Source organism: Lepidochelys olivacea, assembly GCF_965140295.1.
Source record: "Lepidochelys olivacea isolate rLepOli2 genome assembly, chromosome: 1".
Taxonomy (NCBI): Eukaryota; Metazoa; Chordata; order Testudines; family Cheloniidae; genus Lepidochelys; species Lepidochelys olivacea.
In genome coordinates this window covers 314,923,378-314,944,224 of record NC_140411.1, presented here as the reverse complement: position 1 = coordinate 314,944,224, position 20,847 = coordinate 314,923,378, and the positions used below count along the sequence as shown (strand labels likewise).

The 20,847-nt window shown below is 50.8% G+C and overlaps 1 protein-coding gene across 1 annotated transcript in view; it reads right to left on the bottom strand.

Annotated features, from left to right (window-relative positions):
* Positions 1-19,895, bottom strand: part of PLXNB2 (plexin B2) — a 324,582-nt gene extending 304,687 nt beyond the window's left edge. The window contains exon 1 of the mRNA XM_084611348.1: positions 19,493-19,895. The gene's annotated coding sequence lies outside the window, so the exon portion shown is untranslated. The remainder of the gene's footprint in view (positions 1-19,492) is intronic.
* Between the last annotated feature and the right edge of the window lie 952 nt (positions 19,896-20,847).

Sequence of the window (20,847 nt, the reverse complement as noted above, 5' to 3'; positions counted from 1 at the left end):
TCACGGCTACGAAAAACACATCCCGGACCATGAAATCTAGTCTCCCCTCCATGAAATCTGGTCTTGTGTGTGCTTTTACCCTATACTATCCTAATTTCACAGGCGAGACCAGAGCTTGTCAAATTGGGGGTCTTGACTCAAAAGGGAGTTGCAGGGGGTCATACGGTTATTTTAGGGGGTACCGTGATATTGCCAACCTTACTTCTGCACTGCCTTCAGAGCTGAGCAGCCAAAGAAGGGCGGCTGTTGGCCAGGCGCCCAGCTCTGAAGGCAGCACCCCGCCAACAGCGGCACGGAAGTAAGGGTGGCAAGGCCATATCACACCACACCACCCTTACTTCTGCACTGCTGCCTTCAGAGCTGGATGGCCGGAGAGCAGCAGCTGCTGACTGAGGGCTCAGCTCTACAGGCAGCAATGCAGCAGTAAGGGTGGCAATACCGTACCACCCTTACTTCTGCGCTGCTGCTGGCGGCGGCTCTGCCTTCAGAGCTGGGCTCCCGGCCTGCAGCCGCTGCTCTCCCGCTGCCCAGCTCTGAAGGTAGTGCTGCCGCCTGCAGCAACGTAGAAGGGTAGCAGGACCACAAACCCCCCTACAGTAACCTTGTGACACCCCCTGACTCCAACTGCTTTTTGGGACAAGGCTCCTACAATTACAACACTGTAAAATTTCAGATGAAATAGCTGAAATCATGAAATTTATTATTTTTAAAATTCTATGGCGGTGAAATTGACCAAAATGGACCATGAATTTGGTAGGGCCCTAAACATGAGCCATTATAGCTGTAGGGTAGCGGTCCCTTCTGCAAGACATTGCTCCAGGAGGGGGAGAAGAGGAAACCCAGGGCTTCTTCCTTCATTATGAAAGAGAGCTTATGCTGCCTATTGTCCTTTCAGAGGTTCAAGAATGGCCATCAGTGCCAAGGGGCCCAGCCTTGACTGCCTTTCCCAACTGGAATCTACATTGGGCTGTTAATTCTCTATCACTGACCATTTTAAAATCCATATTGAATGTTTCTGTAAAAATATGCTCTAGGAATATTTTGGGGAAGTTCTGTAGCCTGTATTATACAAATGATAGATGATGATCACATTGGTCCCTTCTAGTCTTGAACTCTATAAATTTATGGGAGGGAGGGGAAAAGTTCAGTTTCTGATGTGAACCAACATGCATATTAAAAACTTTTTCAAAGCTCTTTTCTTTTACTCACTACTCCCACAGGGCTGAGAAATAGAAGAGGTACAGGTATTGTTTTTACTGGCTTAATATTCAGTAGTCCAAGCGTTACATTTCTACCCACTCAAGTTCACTCAATCACAACACAATCATATCAGACACGTTTTAACATACACTGAGGAACCACATGAAAAATTATCATTTGCTGATGTATTTAAGAGAGAAATGGCATATACTGGACTTTCAGCTGTGGTGAATGTAAACAGATCCAATTTCCCACAGCAAATAATCTAAAAACAGGGAACAGTTAAACAATTAGGAGAAGCTTGAGGAGAAAGTATTCTAGTACTATTTTACTTTACTCAGAGGTCATCTTCACGAAAGATGAATGGCTAATATTTACCAAGTATGCTTAGGTCAATGGCCCATGCCCTGACACACAAGCCCAAGGAGAAATGTATCCAGTTCTTGTCACATTCCTGACATTCTTAATCTTTAAAAAGCTTCGGAGACTTCACCCTGTTTTTTGTTTTGTACTCTGTTTTCATCATATCAAAAAATTTCCACACCACCTCCCATTTTTTTCCATTTAAATTAGATTTTTTTGATAAAATGCTTTTTGAGGGGAAAAACCTATCTAAAGATAGATTATAGCTCAAAGATATCTCATCATGGAATAGGAATGTGACAGGGTCAGGCCAGATGGCCACAGGAGAGTGATAGAAGGCATATATATTAGCCCCACGTTAAGTAGGTCCCTTTTCCCTGGGTAAGGTAACAGGGAAGGTTTTTTTTTTTTTTTTTTGAAACAAAGAAAGTTTATTGGTAACGCTTACAGAATTACCAAAGAAAACAAAACAACTATGCAACAAAACAACGCAATCAGAAGGTATAACACAGCAGCTTTCAGGAGGGAGAAGTGTTCAGGCTAGCCTGGGCCCCGAGCGGGGGGGCTTCCTCGACACTCGTGGTCTTCCACCCTCCTGAGTTACCTGGTGGCCTAGAGCGGGGGGGCTTCCTCGACACTCGTGGTCTTCCACCCCCTCGAGTTACCCAGTGCCGCGCCCAGTGTCACCGATCCTCCCTCTCCTGAGAGTGCCCGGTAAGATGGGCACGGCTGCGGGGTGGGCGGTTTGGGGGGGGGGTAGACACCCATGTATTATAGGACCCCTCCTAGATGACAGGAATGATGGTATCCACAGCGGCAACGGCTGGGGCTGGCGTCTCTCACTCTTCCCCTCAATCAAAGGGTCAGACGGAGGGAACCGGACGGGGTCACCGAGCAGAGAACCCCAGACAGCGCCCACCGCTCCTCGAAGGCTTCAAGGGAGTCGGTGGACGCCGCCCAGAGGAACTCCGCCCGGATACGTGAGTGTACTGAGGATCGGAAAACGGCCCCACAATCGCAGGACGTTTCATGGGCCAACCTCCTCTCTCTGGTTTTATAAATGGCTGTTTTAGCCAAAGCTAGGAGGAGATTGACCAGAAGATCCCACGACTTTGTGGGGCTACGGATGGGAAGTGTATAGATAAAAAGGTGGGGGGAAAAATGAAGCCAGAAGCGTAATAGAATATTTGTGAGGAGCCGGAAAAGGGGCTGCAATCTGGCACACTCTAAATACACGTGCGCCAGGGTTTCCCTCACATTACAGAAAGGACAAGTGTCCGGAATGGGGGTAAACCGTGTCAAAAACACGCCTGTGCTCACAGCTCCGTGAAGGAGCCGCCAACTGATGTCCCCGACGGGCCTTGGGACCAGGGTGGAATACAGGCTGGCCCACCGAGGTTGCTCACCCTCCAAAGGTGGCAGGAGATCCCGCCACTTTGTATCGGGGCGGGACACCAGGGTGTGGGCGTGAAGGGTGTGAAGCGTAAGTGTATATAAGTATTTCCGTGGAGCAATTTGAAAGCTAACCGGCTGCAGTTCGTGCAGCCAGCTTGCAGTGAAAGGGTGAGGGGTTTGTTGGGATCTACGGGGTGGGGGCCCGATGGAAAGGTCCGACGGGCCTGGGGTAAGGGATGGGCGGGGTGCGCCCTCGCACAAGGCTCGGCTAACATAAGCCCGAGCAGCGGGGGTCAAGGCGGCCTTCACCTCCTGAAGTACGCGCCGGGGGGTACGGAGGCTGGAGAGCCCCATGCGCCGAGCGAGCATCAGGGGATCCAGCCAGTCTCTCCAGTCGTAGTCCAGGAGGTCTCCGACCCTCGTAACTTCCGCCAGGACCAACCTCTGGCGCACCGAGCGGGACTCCGCCACCTGCACACGGAGCTGGGGGTTGTGTAGCAGGGGCTCCGTGAGGAGATCTGCCCCCACGGTGGCCGCCACGGACCTGGTTGTTAGAAACAATTTCCAGGTCCGGAGGAGGTCCTGGTAGAAGACCGGCAGCCCGGAGAGGTCTCACGGAAAACCCCTCGGAGAAAGATAAAAGAGCTGCCGGTCGTATCGAAGCCCTTGGAAATGGCGCAGGAAGGCGTGCGCCAGTATGCTCCACACCGAACTACTTGCACTATAAAAGAGCCTCTGCAGGGCCTGGAGGCGGAAAACGCGGACCTGAGTGTACAGACACTTCAGGCCCTGCCCTCCTTCCTTCAGGGGTAGATGAAGAACTCCAACAGGGGCCCAGTGCATTCCTGACCAGAAGAACTCTAGAATCAATCTCCGGAGGTGGGTCAGGAAACCCGGGGCCGGGGCCAGGGTGTTGAGCCGGTACCAGAGCGTGGACAGGACTAGTTGGTTAAGCACCAGTGCTCTCCCTCGGAGGGAGAGACATCAGAGTAGCCTCGTCCATCTCCGGATCCACTCTATCACCCTGCCCTCTAAATTTTGCCAGTTCTCCGGCGGGGAAGGATGCGTGGCGGAAAGATAAACGCCGAGATAGAGCAGTGGACCCGCACTCCACCGGATGGTCTGAAGTGCGGGTGGGAGGGAGCTTACCTGCCACCAGTCCCCCACCGCCAAGCCAGAGCTCTTGACCCAGTTGACTCGGGCGGAGGAGGCTGCCGAATAGATGGCTTGGCATGCCTCCACTCGCGCCAAGTCGCCCGGGTCCTGGACCACGAGGAGTACGTCATCGGCGTACGCCGACAGGACCAGCCGCAGCTCCGGCTCCCGCAGCACCAACCCTGTCATCCTCCTGCGGAGGAGACAGAGGAAAGGCTCGATCGCCAGAGCATACAACTGGCCCAAGAGGGGGCACCCCTACCGCACTCCTCGCCCGAAGCTGACCGGTTCAGTCAGGGTCCAGTTGAGCCTAACCAAACACTCCGCGGAGGCATACAGCACCTGGAGAAAACTCACAAACTGAGGTCCAAATCCAAACGCCTGCAGAGTGCTCAGGAGGTACCCATGGTCTACTCTATCGAACGCCTTCTCCTGATCAAGAGACAGGAGGGCGAACGATAGACCATCTCTCCGCCCGAGTTCCAAAAGGTCTCGGACTAGAAAGAGGTTGTCGAAAATGCTGCCACCCGGGACAGTATAGGTCTGGTCTGGGTGGATCACGTCCGCCATCACGGACCCTAGCCGCAGCGAGATTGCTTTCGCTACGATTTTGTAATCCGTGCTAAGGAGTGAGACGGGACGCCAGTTTCGTAGATCGCGGAGGTCCCCCTTCTTCGGCAGCAAAGCGAGCACCGCTCGTCTGCATGACAGAGGGAGGACCCCGCTCAGACGGTGACTAGATCTGGGCCGAGAATGTCCCAGAACGCGCGGTAAAACTCCATGGTCAGCCCGTCCATGCCCGGAGATTTATTGGTGGGCATGCGACGGAGGGCTTCCGAGAACTCGGCCAGGGTGAGAGGCAGCTCTAGTCGGCCTCGGTCGCCCACGCTGACCGTGGGGAGTTCCTCCCAGAGCACCTCGCAAGCGTCAGGATCGGTCGGGTCCGGGGAGAAAAGACTTGTGTAGAAGTCACGGGCCCTCCCACACATCTCCTCCGGATCCGTGACGGGGGTGCCATCTTCCACAAGAAGGCAGGTGATGTGTTTCTTGGCCCCCCTCGTTTTCTCCAGGGCATAGAAGAAGCGGGAGCCGCGGTCCATCTCCCAAAGGAGGCGGATGCGGGATCGATCGAAGGCACCTCGGGCCCGGTGGTCCTCAAGGGCCCGGAGCTCCTCCCGCTTCTCCCGGCACGCTCCGCAGAGGGACGGGTCCTCGGGGTTGGCGGCCAGATGCCTCTCCATCTCTAAGACCTCCCGTTCCAACTGCCCTATCGCCGCATTTCGCCGTCGGCTGGTGCCCCGAGTGTAGTCACGGCAGAAGAGCTTGGCGCGCACCTTCCCGAGATCCCACCATCGCCGCACCGAGGGAAAGGCACGCCACTGCTCTCGCCAGGCCAGCCAAAACTCCCGGAAGGACATCACAAAGCTCTCGTCCTCCAACAGGCTGTTGTTAAAGTGTCAATAGGCCGGCCCCGGTCTCTCTGCACGGAGGGAGACCGTTACAGTGACTAAATGATGATCGGAGAATGGGGCCGGCCGAATGGCGGAGGAGTGGACCTGTGAAAGATGGAAACGGGATAAGTAAATACGGTCCAACCGAGAGTGGTGTGACCGATGGGCCTCCACCCGGACAAAAGTGAACGTGGAGGTGTCGTCTGGGTGATGGTCACGCCAGACGTCCACTAGGGAGTGATGGTCGACTATCCCTTGGAGAATATTCGCGGCGGCCGGGCTCGGCTCGGCCCCTGAGCGGTCCTGTTCCTCGAGGGTGGTGTTAAAGTCCCCTCCCAGGACCAGGCACTCGTGCGAATCCAGGGTGCCAAGAAAGTCGGACAACTGCTGATAAAATTGTGGCCGCCTGGAGCTCATTTGCGGGGCATAGATGTTAACAAGATTAACCACGAGCCCCTCCATACGGACTCGAAGGTGCAGCATGTGGCCCGGCACGGCCTCATTGACCCCTAGCACCTCAGGCCGTAGGTTGGGGGAGAATAGGGTTGCCACTCCAGCCTGCCAGGTCGCAAAGTGGCTAAAGTATACCCCGTCCCCCCACTCTAGCCGCCACCTGTCCTCGGCGGCCGGGTCCGTATGGGTCTCCTGCAGGAAAACTACAGTGTACCTCCCGTCCCGAAGGTAAGAGAGCACCTGGGATCTGCGGAGAGCCATCCTACAGCCCCTGGTATTCAGGGTCGCAATAATAAGAGGCGTCATGCGAAGGGCTGCGGGGGTGGGGGCCTCGTATTGGCGGGGGGGTTCAGGGCCCCCGGCGGGTTGCACAGCAACCCATGACCCATCCCGTGGGTGAGTAGATCGTGTCGGAAGCTGCGGGCTCGCTCATAGGCCGCAGCACCGCGCTTTCCTTGCCCCCTGCCCTCCTTTATAAGGGCCCTTGTGGCCTGAAGGAGTTGATCAAAGTCCCCCCATAGCCGAAGAGCCAGCTGTGCCCTATCGCGGGCGCCACGGGAGTGCTCTAGGAACTTCCGTAGCGCATGCCGCAGCTCATGGGGGGGTGGGGTTACAATTCCCGAGGTATTCCCTGATGGGCCTCTTAATACAGCCTCGTGGTCCGCTAAGGCAGGTAGACAGGGTGCGGACCACCGACGGGGCGTCTGACAGGCTGGGGTTATTAAATTCATTTCACGCCTTGGGGTGGAGGGGGATGACAGGGGAAAAATTGCCACTCCTAATGGGTCGCGACTAGAAAGTGCAAAGACTGCTCCCTGGGGGGAGTCTGCAAAAGGCGGAAAGGAAATAACCCCGGGGGCGGCATTAACATTGCAGGAGGAGGGACCTTGGGCGGGGGCAGGGGTGGGGGCAGGGGCAGGGGTAAGGCTCTGGGGTGCAAGAGGCAAGCAGCTAAAGGAAAGTGCCTCCTGAGCAGAGTCAAGGGTTAAGGGGTAAGGGGGGGGAAGCTCCCAATAATGCTAGGTGCTGGCTCCATGGTGGTCTTAGTGGCCATGGCATCAGGTGGTGGACCGCCTTCTGCAGGGTGCTCACCCGGGAAGGCAAATAGGGGGAAGGAGCATGGGGAAAGGGAGGCTGGGGTAAGGCTGCCCAGCTCGAGGCCAGCCGGCAGCAAATCATCCCCTCCCTGGGTGACCGGGGTCAAATCTAGGGCCTCAATCTCCGCATACACGGAGGAGAGGCCAACTCCTGCCACCCCGGGGGCCTCTCCTCTAGGGCCCGCCTCAACGGCCGCCTCGGGGTCCGCGGCGGGTTCGAGTAGCATCCAGGCAGAAGGGGTGTCCTCAGAAGTCTCGGAGGGGAGGGTCTCCCGTGGAGGGGGGATTCTGCCCTCCAATGCCAGTCCGTCTTCCCCTCCCGACACTGGCGGATGGATCTCGCTCGCGGCCGTGGCGGGAGGCTCGATAGCAGTGCCTCCTTTCCTGGTCTTCCGGGAGGCTTCCGCGTCGGGTGGATGCAGCGGAGCTCGAGCCTTCCACTTGCCTCGCTTCCCCTGGACTAGGGTCCAGCCCTCCATAGCATCATCTGGGGGCTGGTTAGCAGGGGTCACGTCGGGGGGCGGAGGCGATGGTTTAGGGGTTCGGGGAGGTAGCGGTGGGGCAACATGAGGGGCGGGGGCTTCTCCTTGGGGAGGGCCCTCTCTTATACCCGATAATATCCTTGCCACACCCTCCTCCATGGGCTCTATTGGGTTGGTACTAGCAAGGGTGAAAACCCCTTGCTCGCCCGGGCATTGTAGGGAAGGTATCTCTTGGGCCCGGACGGGAGCAGCAATGGGTTGAGTAGGAGGAGGGTTGGTTTCAGGTACTGGGCAGCCAGGGGCGTCGGCAGCGACGGAGCCGATGTCCTGCCGGGTCTCGGGGGTTTCGGGTGCCCCTCCTCCCCGGGCCAAAGGGCAGTCTCTGCGGACATGCCCCGCTGAACAGCAGAGGTAGCACCGGGCCTCTCCGGTAGAATAAAAGACCCGATAGCGGGCTCCCTCGTAGGGGACTAGAAAGGACCCCTCAAGCGCCTCTCCGTCACGCGCCCCTGCCGGTGGTAGAAGCTGCACTTGCCGGCGGAACGAAAAAATGTGACGGAGGGTGGGGTCCTTGCAGCCCAATGGGAGAGGGTTGATGACAGAAACAAGTTTCCCCAGGGTGGAAAGAGCGGGTAACAGGGCAGCATTGGGTAAGAAGGGAGGAACGGAGGTAAGGACGAGGCGAACGCCCAGGTCTTCTAACGGTTCTAGGGGGACAAACACCCCCCCCACCGTCAGGCCCCTCTCCACCGCCTCCTGGGCGGCATCCTCCGAGGCTAAGAAGAAAACGACCTTCCCATACATCTTGGAGGCCGCCACAATAGCCGTGGGTCCCACCACCTTCGCCAACGCCTGCACGTATGTCTCCACGTGGGGCGAGGCGGGCACCAGGAGGCAACGGACGCCGTGCTTCCTGGTCAAGGCGGGGAAAGGGCCTCGGCCGCTGGTGATGGTGGCGGAGGCAGGGGGGGGCGAGATGACGAGGCGGCAGGCAGGGGGGAGCCCGCTGCCGCCCGGGCATACGTCCTGGGGGCCGGGGGAGGGACAATCGCAGAGCTGGTGGAGGGAAACGCTGGGAGGGGCGCCACGGTTGATGACGAGGCCGCAGCGGTGGGGGCAGCCCCTGCCATGGAGGGCTCAGTGGTTTTAGCGGGGCCCTTTCCCTTCCACCCGCCCTGGCCCTTCTGGCGAACCGGGGGGGGTTTCCTAGAATCTGGGGGGGTGGTGGGTGCAGCAGCAGCAGCAATCACCCTGGTGCCTCCTGCTACCGGTGCCCCAGCAGGGGGGGTGGCAAGTACCTTAACAATAGTAGTAGGGGGGGGGACCTTGGGGGTCGGGCAGGGGTGGTGGTGGGGAAGGGACAATTAATTTTATTGAAGCAGTCTCGCCCCTCTCGTTCCCCGCCATTGTGAGTAGGGAGAGACAGGGAGACACCGGAAGGAGGAGGGGAGAAGGCGAAATAGCCCCTCCTTCCGCTGGCTGCGGACGGGAAGGGGAAAAATGCCGAGGGGGGGGGGGACTGGGAGGAGGGGAGGGAACAAAATCGGGGTCCAGTAATAGGGGCAAGTTGTGGGATAAGCAATCCGGGGGGGGGGGGGTGCAGACCCACACACGTTTGTCCAAAGAGTCTCGGTTGGTCGGTTGTTAGGTCCGGTCCGGAAGGCAAAGTTCAAAGCAAACAGCTGGATCCGAAGGGAGATGGCAAGTTGCCAGCAGGGACAGACTGCGGGGGGGAGGGGGCCGTGACAGTTGTAATAACGATGGGGGGGTAGGGGCACCGATGGATCGGGGGTGGGGGTCTCCACGCCACACCCCCTGTGCCGCCACAAACGCAAGTAATCACAGTCAAACTCCCCCCCACGAGAGTATAATTCAGAAAGTTACTCAATCTTACGGCCCTCGTCACGATGATTTATATTATTTCTTCTGTCTGCTGAAATCTTCGTCTCCGGCTGTTTTGGCTGTGTTCCAAGGCTTCCGGCATGTTAAGAATGTTATAAGGTCCGAGCTGCCCCTCTGGACAGCAAAATCGGCAATCTTCCCCCCCCTCCTCCGGGGGCTCAGCTGAGGCAAATAGCTGCGCCCGAAAGCAGGCGTGGGGGGGGATGGCTGGCAAAGGACGTAGACGGGAAAAAAAAACACAAAAAAGAAAAAGAAAAAACAAAAAAGCATCTGGCCTGGTCGGGGGGGGACTAGATTAGATTAGAACACCTGCAGCCAATCAAGAAGCTGCTAGAATCAATTAAGGCAGGCTAATCAGGGCACCTGGGTTTAAAAAGGAGCTCACTTCAGTTTGTGGTGCGAGTGTACGGAGCTGGGACCAAAAGGCACGAGGAGCTGAGAGTGAGAACGACTGTTGGAGGACTGAGGAGTACAAGCATTATCACCAGGAGGAAGGTCCTATGGTGTGGAGAAAGAAGGTGTGGAGAGGAGGCCATGGGGAAGTAGCCCAGGGAGTTGTAGCTGTCGCACAGCTGTTCCAGGAGGCACTCTAAACAGCTGCATTCCACAGGGCCCTGGGCTGGAACCCAGAGTAGGGGGCGGGCCCGGGTTCCCCCCAAACCTCCCAACTCCTGGTCAGACACAGGAGAAGTTGACCTGGACTGTGGGGTCATGAAAACGGCCAAACTGAGGGCTACCGTGAAGCTTCAAGGCAAGCAAATCCGCCAATAAGAGCAAGACCCACCAAGGTAGAGGAGGAACTTTGTCACAGGATTATAAAGTCTAATTCTATAGTATGAGACAATATATTCATGTAATGTTTAAGAAGAGTTTTGTAAATGAGTTCCAATAGTTCTTGGATTAGGGACCCAATTTTATGGGGTTCAAGGGGCTTCTGTATAGATTATTTAGGTTAATCTTTCTATCTACTGAATGGGACTCAGTGCTCAGTCTAGAAGATACCATCAGAGATGCTTAGTTTTGCAGTTCTCAAACTGTGGATTTGTGTCTCCAGAGATAACATGCTTGTTAACAGCAAACATGTTTTTAAAGAATAAATAATATATAGACGTGAGAAATAACAGACCTCAACCCTATTGTCCCTCTGCAAATGTGTACACGGAGTCAATCCCTTATCAAGATTGTTGGGGGCAGAATAGATCTGGACAAGGAGAGTAAGCCTGGAGCAAACTGTGAGAAGGGAGGGACAGGCAGTAGAAACAGAAGTGAAACTGTTTGAGCAGCATATTCCAGAAGTTTTGAGGTCTTTCTGAGTGTAGCCTTCATTGATTTGAGATCTACCATACCATTCTCTCACTAGAAAGGAAAACTTATAATCGCAGCAGGCAATAAAAGAGACCCAGTTTGGGAATATTTTAATAAAGTTCCTCTACTTGTGGGTAGGACAGGCATGCGTGCAAAATGCAAACAGTGCAACAAAGAAATGCAAGGCCTGGTTGCCCAAATGAAACATCACGAGTAGTGTTCCTTCTCAGGAGGAAGCTGTGTTGATGATGATGAAGGGAACATGTAAGAACACGCAGGATCTTCCAGTTGGTAAACTTTTTTTATTTCATACTTCTTTCTTGAGGACTGCCGGTCTTTCTTCTGGACTATTATTGAATTCTCATGTTTGAGAAAAAAATATATAGTTGTTACTCTATGGTACTATCATTTTCGATGCAGCTGTGATAAAAAATAAATAGGAAGATCTGCCTATTTCTGCTATTACAATTTCACCTTTAAAGTAGTTCTGAGTGTCAGTGAATGCAATGAGTAATACTAAATAAGCAGTACGGTAATAATAATTAAATAATTGCATGGACTTATTTTGTTTAGGAGAATCCATCCTCAACATACAGGATTCTGAAGACTATCCACCTTCAAGATCACCATCATTTTCTATAATTTCAGAATTATCTGCCAATGATTGTATTTCAGTGAAATCATGTATGTCGCATAGCCACAGTATATCTCCTGTAGCAAAAAGAAAAAAAACTCCATCAACAAGAAACAGCCATAGATAAGCTTGTGATAAGAACCAGCAGATTACAAAAAGAGGCAATTGATGAAAAAATTGTCCCAGTTTGTTTATGCAACAAACTCTCCTTTCCGTATGACTGAGAACCTACACTTCATTAGCATAGTTCAGCCATTAAGACCAGGATACAGTCCACCCAAAAGAGCAGATGTCGCAGGTAAATTGCTGGATAAAGTGTATGAAAGAGAAATTGAGCAGTGTGCAAAAGGTCTAGAGGGTAAAATTGTTAACCTGAGTCTTGATGGGTGGAGCAATGTTCACAATGATCCTGTTTTATGTGCTTGTGTGCAACAGAAGAAGGGAATGTCCTCCTTACAGAAACAACTGATACATCAGGGAATGCACACACAGCAGAATACTTACAAGAAGCAGCTGTAAAAGCTGTAACAAACTGTGAAAAAAACCTCAAATGTCTAGTACGCAGTTTGGTCACAGACAGTGCTGGAAACGTATCCAAGATGAGAAGAAATTATTTAGAGAAGAGTCCCAAGCTAACAACATACGGTTGCAGTGCTCATTTGATGCACCTCCTAGCCAAAGACTTCAGTGTTCTGGACATAAAGGCTAATGTTGTTGAAATTGCAAAATACTCCCATAACAACCACTTTGCAGCAGCTGCTCTGAAAAAAGTAGGGCGAACCAAGCTAATGCTCCCACAAGACATGCGATGGAACTCAGTAGTGGACTGTTTTGAGCACTGAACTGGCCTAATCTGATGACAGTTTGTGAACAAAATTGTGAAAAACTAGATGGCACTGTCACTGCCAAAGTTCTCAACATTGGGCTTAAGAGAAATGCTGAACACATGCTGAGTACCCTGAAGCCTATTTCTGTAGCCTTGAACAAAATGCAGGGAAATAGCTGTTTTATTGCTGATGCTGCTAAAATTTGGAAGGAACTGAGTGAGATCTTAAAAAGGAGAAATATGCAATGACGGAGTTAAATTACAAGCATTAAAAAAAACCAGATGGAACAAGCACTATCTCCAGCTCATTTTCTTGCAAACATTCTCAATCCTCGGTATCAGGGTCAAACCTTAACTGCTGAAGACAATGAGTTGGCTACGACATGGACATCCAGCAGTCATCCCTCCATAATGCCAACTATGATAAACTTCAGAGCGAAGAGTGAACCATTCAAAAAATATATGTCTGCTGATGATGTTTTAAAGAAAGTCACACCAGTGAACTGAGGGGAAGTCACTTAAGCGCTTGGATTCAGTGACTGTTGAAGTGATAATCTCACTTTTAACAGCAGTAGCTTCTTCTGCCAGTGTAGAAAGGATATTTTCTTCCTGTGGACTAATTCATTCCAAATTGAGAAATCATTTGGGACCTGAAAAAGCAGGAAATCTTGTTTTTCTTTTCCAGGTTATGAACAAACAGGAAAACAGAGGTGAAGACGACTGAGTTAGCTGCAGAAGCCAATATTTCAAGTTTCTCATGTTGACCTGGCTGACATAGTTGATTTTTTAATATTTCATGTAACTATTTTATTTAAAAACAATTTTAACAAAAACAAACCTAATTTTAAAACACTTGAATATTTAAATTCAAAAATTCATGCGCTTGTTTTGTTAAAAGATCATATGTTTGCAGTTGAATACATAACGTTTTAGTTAAATAAAACAATTTAAAATGTCTGTCTAGTGATGTTCTCCTCCGAACACAGCATGGCAAGAAAATCCTCTAAATATTAATGATTAACCTGTTGAATTGGAGATAATTCACCTCCCAATGACTTCATAAATATCTGCTTCAGTTACCTTTGGTAAACGAAATAACCAAACAATCATTCATTTTCTGATATAGCTGTAAAACTAATCTGAAAAGTTTTCAAAATAAATCACTTTAAAAATGTATAGTGTGTACCTTCTAAAAATGAAACCTACATCTATCTCTGAGTTGTGAAGAATATGTATTAAGGTTATAACAAACAACAAGAATGCACTTTTATGCAGAAATCCATGATTCAATTGAGTCTTCCTGACTGATGATTTAAATCAAATCCACCCTGCTACGGACAGAGTACATAAATTTAAGTTAATAAAATCCTTTGGGATTGTGTTTTATAAATTATTTTTCCTGTAGTTTAAGCTCACACACAATGATTGCTGATACAAAGTTAAGTTACAAAAGACAAAGGTCATGATTTGTACATTACTTCTGCAAAAGAGACCCAATGATTTGCCTCTTCAGACACAGAAAGAAGGACCTTCAGGATTATCAAGACTTTCCTCTAGAACACCTACACACAAAATCACACTAGCCTAACTGGAACTGTTTTTGAAATCAGTTTAAACAGGTGTAAACTCATAAAGGTCTAGGTGAAGGATCAGGGAGGGCATAGGTGTATTAAGCAACAGTGTTTCAGGCCAAAGTTTTTCCATATAATTCTGATTTTCTTACTGTATATAAAACTGATGACAAATTTAAACAACTTTAAGTGTGTACATTTTGACCTCAAAGTGTTCAGAGTGAGAATGCATACAGACATCTGCTGAGGAAAGGAAGCTATGAAGGTCACATTATTCAAAACTAGCTTAGAGGAAACTGTCAGTATCAAAGTGAATTTTATTCTTCATGTGTAACCATACAGGGATGCCAACTACTAAGAGAAGGACTGGAACACTGGAAACAGGATTTTAATTATATAAAATAGATCTTTTGAATTGTACACATGTAAACAGAGTTAGCAGTTTCATTCATTTCTATAACTGTCAATTGTTCCAGCTGAGAGAGATGCATGTCCAGCATGAAGACAGAAACTTGGAGGCTAAACACACCAGTGAACCAACACAGGAACAGACCTGGAATGTGTTGGATGGAGACTATGTTAGACATCTGTGCTACCCGAAACCTTGGAATTCCAAACATCAAGAGCCAATGTAGCTAATTACTAAATCGGTCTGGCACCAATGGTTGGCTTTTCAGAAGCTGAAATTCCAAAACAAGAAGTATATTGATATAATTAGCATTTTTCATATTCCACACTCTTATTTACTTGAATTCCACTGCCAGCTATCTGAGGGGCCAAATTCTACTCCTAGTTCCATCAGTGCAAATCTAAATCTCAACTCAAATAATTACTAATAATAATTTCCTTCCAATCTTCTCTCCACCAGTTTATTTGGGTGAAGGTAGATAAAAATAGAATTCATTGTGCATAAAGAAGTTCAAAACTTTGTTTGTTTCCAGTGATCGTACCTTAACTAGAGAGCCATGAATGGGGAAAGCAATCTAGATTTTGGTATGACACTCTATTATTTGTCAGGTTAAGAGTGATCGACAGCAGCTGGTTGTTGAAGAATAGCCATGTTACGGAACTCACTGTTTCCACTTTGTCAATGAGAGTTTTGGTCAAGTAAGGAATACAAGGTCAGGGTCCTTGGTATCCAAATACTGCTCTTTAAACTGATCTATTCAGCTAACCTAAACTGGTTTGTTTATTTTAGCAAAGCATTAGAGGGCCAGTGTCAGGTCCAAGTTGGCCTCATTTAGGTTTTTATACAAGTAAGCATCTCCAAAACCTAACTACAACAGAAGCATTTTCACTTTTACAAATTCCAGTTATTTTTAAACACACTAACATTCCCCTGCAGTATTTGCAAGCTAAACCTGACAACATAACAGAGCCTGCATGTAAAATTTTTAAACAAAAGGGAACTGAATACTTGATTTTTATTTTTTTTTTGTTCAAATAAAAGACAGAAGAAACAATTATATTGGGGAGTGAGGGGAAGAGAAGAGGATTAAATCATCTAAGGTCCTGATCCTGCAGACTCTTATGCATGTGCTCAACTTTTATTCATTGGGTAGTCCCACGGAATTGGACAGAACTATTCACTAAGTAAATAATTAAGCATGTTTGTTTGCAGCTTCAGAATCTAAGGAATTTAGACTTATTGTTTATTTAGGTATGTTTAACTAACTGTACATTGCAATATACACATTCTAGTTCTGTAAAATTGATGAGCACTTACACAAGAGGCAATGCCAAACTACTGCATTACATGCCTTCAGGATTTTCTGCTTAAAGAAGGGAAATGGGAAGAGGAAAGTGACAGTGATAGAAGTTCAGCAATTAGTTTACTATCATTCATTTAATGTTGCCATTAAATGTTTGTTGGCAATGCTTCAAATGTTGCAAAACTTAAATTAAGCTGGGTACAGTAAAAATTTTTTACTTGACAATTCAATATTTTTTTAAAACACCAAATATTATTTCAAACTTATAGGCATTTAGATTTGTTCAAATTTCCAATACATAAGAGCTTATTTGTTTGCTAGAGAGCTAACAGAATCAGTAAGAGCGATTTCTCCTTTGTCACCAACACCGATTTTAAAGAAAGTAAGAGCATGAATCCTTTCCTTTCCTCAGCCCCCAAGGCCAAGATCCAAACAAGTTTCAACATGCTGGCCGCAAGTCATTGGGACTTTAATTCTTGAAACATGACAGTAACTCAACTTTAAGAAATTCTGGTGATTTTATTTTGTGTCTTTTTCGATAAAGTTCCTGAAAGTTAATCCAAGTTTTTAAATAGATTTTAGGCCTTGATCCAGCTCCCACTGATGTCAAGGGAAAGATTCACTGGGGGGGTAGATCAGGGGTGGGAAACTATGGCTCGCAGGCCAGATCCGGCTCCTCAGGGCTTTGGCTCCAGCCTGCGGGATTGCCACCCCCCGTGGCGCCGCTGGCCCCACACCACTCCCAGAAGTGGCTGGAACGTCTTGAGCTTCAGGTGTGGAACCCACAGGTGAGGGCATCATGCGGAGCCCTCTGGCCCCCCTCCCCGCTCCCTCAGGGGCCACAGGCACGGTGCCAGCCACTTCCGGGAGTGGCGTGAGGCCCTGGCAGGCAGGGGCCTGCCTTAGCAGCGTGACTGCCACCCCAGAGCCGCTCCAGGTAAGTGGCGCCGGGCCAGAGCCCGCACCCCAAACCCCTCCTGCACCCTGCACCCAACCCCCTGTCCTGAGCCCCCTGCTTCACCCTGTACCCCTCCTGCACCCCAACCCCCTGATCCTCCTCCTGCACCCCGAACCCTCTGCCCTGAGCCCCCTGCCACACCCCAACCTCCTGCCCTGAGCCCCCTGCCACACCCCACACCAATCCTGCACCCCAATCCCCGGCCCTGAGCCCCTTGCCGCAACCCACACCACTCCTGCACCCCAATCCCTCGCCCTGAGCCCCCTGCCGCACCCCAACCCCCTGCCCTGAGCCCCCTGCCACACCCCTCCCGCACCCCAACCCCCTGCCCTGAGCCCCCTCCCGCACCCCAACCCCCTGCCCCAGCCCTACATTCATGGCTCTGCATGCAATTCCCCCACCCAGATGTGGCCCTCGGGCCAAAAAGTTTGCCCACTCCGGGCTAGATCATGCTCTTAAATCACCATCTTTTCAGATTTCAGAGATTTTAACAAGTTAACTCTTGTTTTGTTACATTTTCTATGTTCATTTTCTAAAAAGTAAACATATATTGCTTGTCGCTCTCCAGTATGCTTTCTAACATTAAACGGCCAAAATCAAGGACTGTTCAGTTAAGTTTTCCAGTAGTTTCTTTTGAAACATAAGAAACAGAGTCAGCAAAGCAGTCAAACAAACTGTTACAACGAAACTCACTGTGCAGAAAAACCCTGTAGTATAGTAGTTTCCCAGTGGGAAAATAATTCATTTCCATGTGCATTAACATTTACTGGGAAAAATTCTATTTGGAGCAATATTTCCCAGATTATGGGAAAGTCTTCCCCCAGTTAGTAGCAATCTTGGGGTAACTGACAGGTCTGTTAATTAGCACATTTCTAATAGACTGTCAGAATGTTCAAAGCTTTGGATGGGAGCTTTTTACTATGCTACAATAGAAGTCCAGCTATGCAGAATTAATTGGTGATCCTAGTGCAGGTTCTTGTGGGCATCTCTAGATCACAAAAATTGGCTGTAGAGAGGGCTTCAGTGTCCAGAAATACCTTTCTAGCAACTTTCACAGTGCTTTGACTTAATTTTTGTATTACTTTAAATGCTCTTTTCTTAAGTAAAGAACACCATGCTGATTTCTAGTTCAAACCACTCAAGTTAAAAATCGCATAAAGCCCTTCAGAGATACAAATATTCATAAAGGCTGAGGTCAAGGGTGGTAGGCCTAGGATTAGACTTCCTCTGCTAACTTTGTTTTGGCTTGTGGTTGCAGGCATGCTCTCTGTTCCATTCCAGGGAGCAGGCACAGTACTGAAATTTGGCTCTCTCACAGTTGAAGAGGAATGCAGAGTAGAAGGATGGCCCCATATACATAGGTAATTACACAAACAGCACCCTAAATTCATTATTAATGGGTCACCCACCTGATTTATCTACAGCATGGTACACAATTCTCATCCCAGAAAGAGAAAAAGGAAGAAATTCTTAAATTCCGTTTTGGGCCTGACAACCTTCGTGGCCCTTTACAGCAATGGCAGAGAAATCCCAAGTAAATCCTAGATCTTAACCCTTTCATACTTCTAACCCAACTTTAAATTGGGCACAAATAAGGAAATTGATAACATTTATCCTGGATGGGTTACCTGTTAAATGCCATATGCAGTTTAGAATAAATTAAGAAAATCTTTGTCAGAAGAAACACTGAAGGAAACATTAACACAGTTACAGAGGTTTTTAGTGTTTCAGAAGAAGTTACTTTAAAAAAAGTTATGGATGGCACCACAGTACTCTAGCACACAAGGAACGGACTAGGAATTTTTGCCAACAGGTAGTGTGACAGTTCACCTTTTGGATATTTGTCCCCAGTCTTTGGTTAACCCACAAGTTACTTTAACGATTCTGTGATTGTTTTCCTCATAGCCTGCCATAAAAACTGACACTACAGGAAGCTCATAAGTAGGGAGTGAAGAGACAGGGTACTTTGAATTACAGCATGACCAAGCACAGCAAAGATTTTGTACAGTTCCAAAGCAAACAGTATAGAAGTCACCCTACAGAGACTCGTTGTTTCATTTGCCTAGGGTGCATGCATGCAAGTAACACGCCATTTTTTTAAAAAGAACAGTTTGGAGAGAAAGTTTAAAGCAATCTAACACAATAAAACAAAGTGTTTGCATTAAAATCCAAATTAGCTTCTGAATTGAAGCTAGTGGTCTGAAGAACTCAAGTGTCAAAATGGCTCTTAACCAACTGCTAGCCACGCAAGAGAGAATGGGCTACAATTATTCCTGTCGTGAAATGGAAATTACAAAACTCTTGAGGATAATAATGAACTATAAATCCAGTGCTATATACCAGAAGATTGGAGCTAAAAATCTCTCTGCACAAGAGGATGCTTCTCAACTTTCTGCTTAAGATCACGAAGCTTTTATCCTTGTTGGTTTTTTCTTTTTCTTAATGCTCTTACCTAAAAATTGTGTTTAACTCTCTCACTCGCTCGGTTTGATAGAATCACTATCCACGCAGCTCGCTACATCGGCATTTAGAAAAGGAAAGTTTGCAGATTTTTTTTAGATTGCAAGGCAAAGCAGCGCAATCAAGGTTCAACGCGACATAGCCTAGGAAGCCCTGGGTTTCGCCTTAATGAAAGCCATATGCTGTTCGGAGCGAGGGAAGAACAAGCTACAGGGCTTCTTTTAAAGTTTCTGACTCTTCCGATCCCAGTTACCGGGGAGATTCAAACTGGGTCTGATCCGAGAGCGCTGGGCGCGTTTTGTTTCGTGCCTTGGTTTCTCCCTTTCCCTCGGAGGTTACCCACATGCTGACTGGCGAACAGCAGAAGTTGCCATACAGGCAATCAGGAGGCAGAGCTTTCCAGAGGGGAAAGTGATTTATTAGCCTCAGATTTGTGTATCGTTCCCCCTCACACAAACCAAGCACGAACCGGCCCCGTGGAGCGACCGTGGGGAACAATCCCCGGGGGAGGGGAAGAATCAAACTTACCCAAGTTGGAGAGCAGGGCTGGGCAGCGCCTTTGCGCCCTGCCGCTCGGCCTCCGATCCCAGCTCAGGCTGCCGCGGCTCCGGCTCCGGCTCCTCCCATCTCACAGCGGCTCAGCCGAGCAGCCCCCCGACCCACCGCGCAGCGATAGCAGCCAACTCGCTGCCCATTTCCCGAGGAGCCGCCCGCCGCAGCCCGCGTCTGAGCGCCGGGAGAGCGAGCGAGAGAGAGAGAGAGGAACCACCCAGAACCCAATTAATCATCACATGATGAGCCCGAGCCTCCGCCTCCACCTACGCCCGGCTGCTGCCTGCGCCGGCCCCGCGGAGCCAGAGGAGCGGCGAGGGAGAGACACACCTGTAGGCGCTGCACATATCCGCCGTGCGCACCCGGCGAGACAGGAAACTGAAAAAACAGCCCAGGGAGAGGCAGGCAGGCAGGCAGGCAGGCGGGAGGGGGGGAGACGCTGGCATCCCCCCCTCCCTCTCCTCCTCCGTCCCCACCCCCTGCCTCTGCTCCGGATCCGCTTGCACACGCCTCTCCTCCGGGGAAAGCCCGACAGGCAACAACTCATCACCCCGCTTCTTCCTCTCGCCCCTCTTCCTCAGCGCAGCAGCCAGCCGGCCGGGCTCGCCCTGGGGGCCGGGGCTTGGCTTGCGGGCCGCGCGCCCTGGAGAAGGGCTGGCGCTGGGGGCCGGGGCTGCGGTTAATGGTCTGGGGCCCAGGGGGCGACAGGAGGGGGATCTGCTCCCCGGGAGGCTGGGGCCCGTCATCTGTTCCCCGGAGGGGGGGGCTGCAGGAGGGGGAAGGGGCCCGTGATCTCGTTCCCGGGGGGGGGGGCTGCAAGAGGGGGAAGGGGCCCGTGATCTCGTTCCCCGGGGGGGGGGCTGCAAGAGGGGGAAGGGGCCCGTGATCTCGTTCCCCGGGGGGGGGCTGCAAGAGGGGGAAGGGGCCCGTGATCTCGTTCCCCGGGGGGGGGGGGCTGCAGGAGGGGGAAGGGGCCCGTGATCTCGTTCCCCGGGGGGGGGCTGCAGGAGGGGGAAGGGGCCCGTGATCTCGTTCCCCGGGGGGGGGGGGCTGCAGGAGGGGGAAGGGGCCCGTGATCTCGTTCCCCGGGGGGGGGGCTGCAGGGGGGGAAGGGGCCCGTGATCTCGTTCCCCGGGGGGGGGGCTGCAGGGGGGGAAGGGGCCCGTGATCTCGTTCCCCGGGGGGGGGCTGCAGGAGGGGGAAGGGGCCCGTGATCTCGTTCCCGGGGGGGGGGCTGCAGGGGGGGAAGGGGCCCGTGATCTCGTTCCCCGGGGGGGGGCTGCAGGAGGGGAAGGGGCCCGTGATCTCGTTCCCCGGGGGGGGGGGGCTGC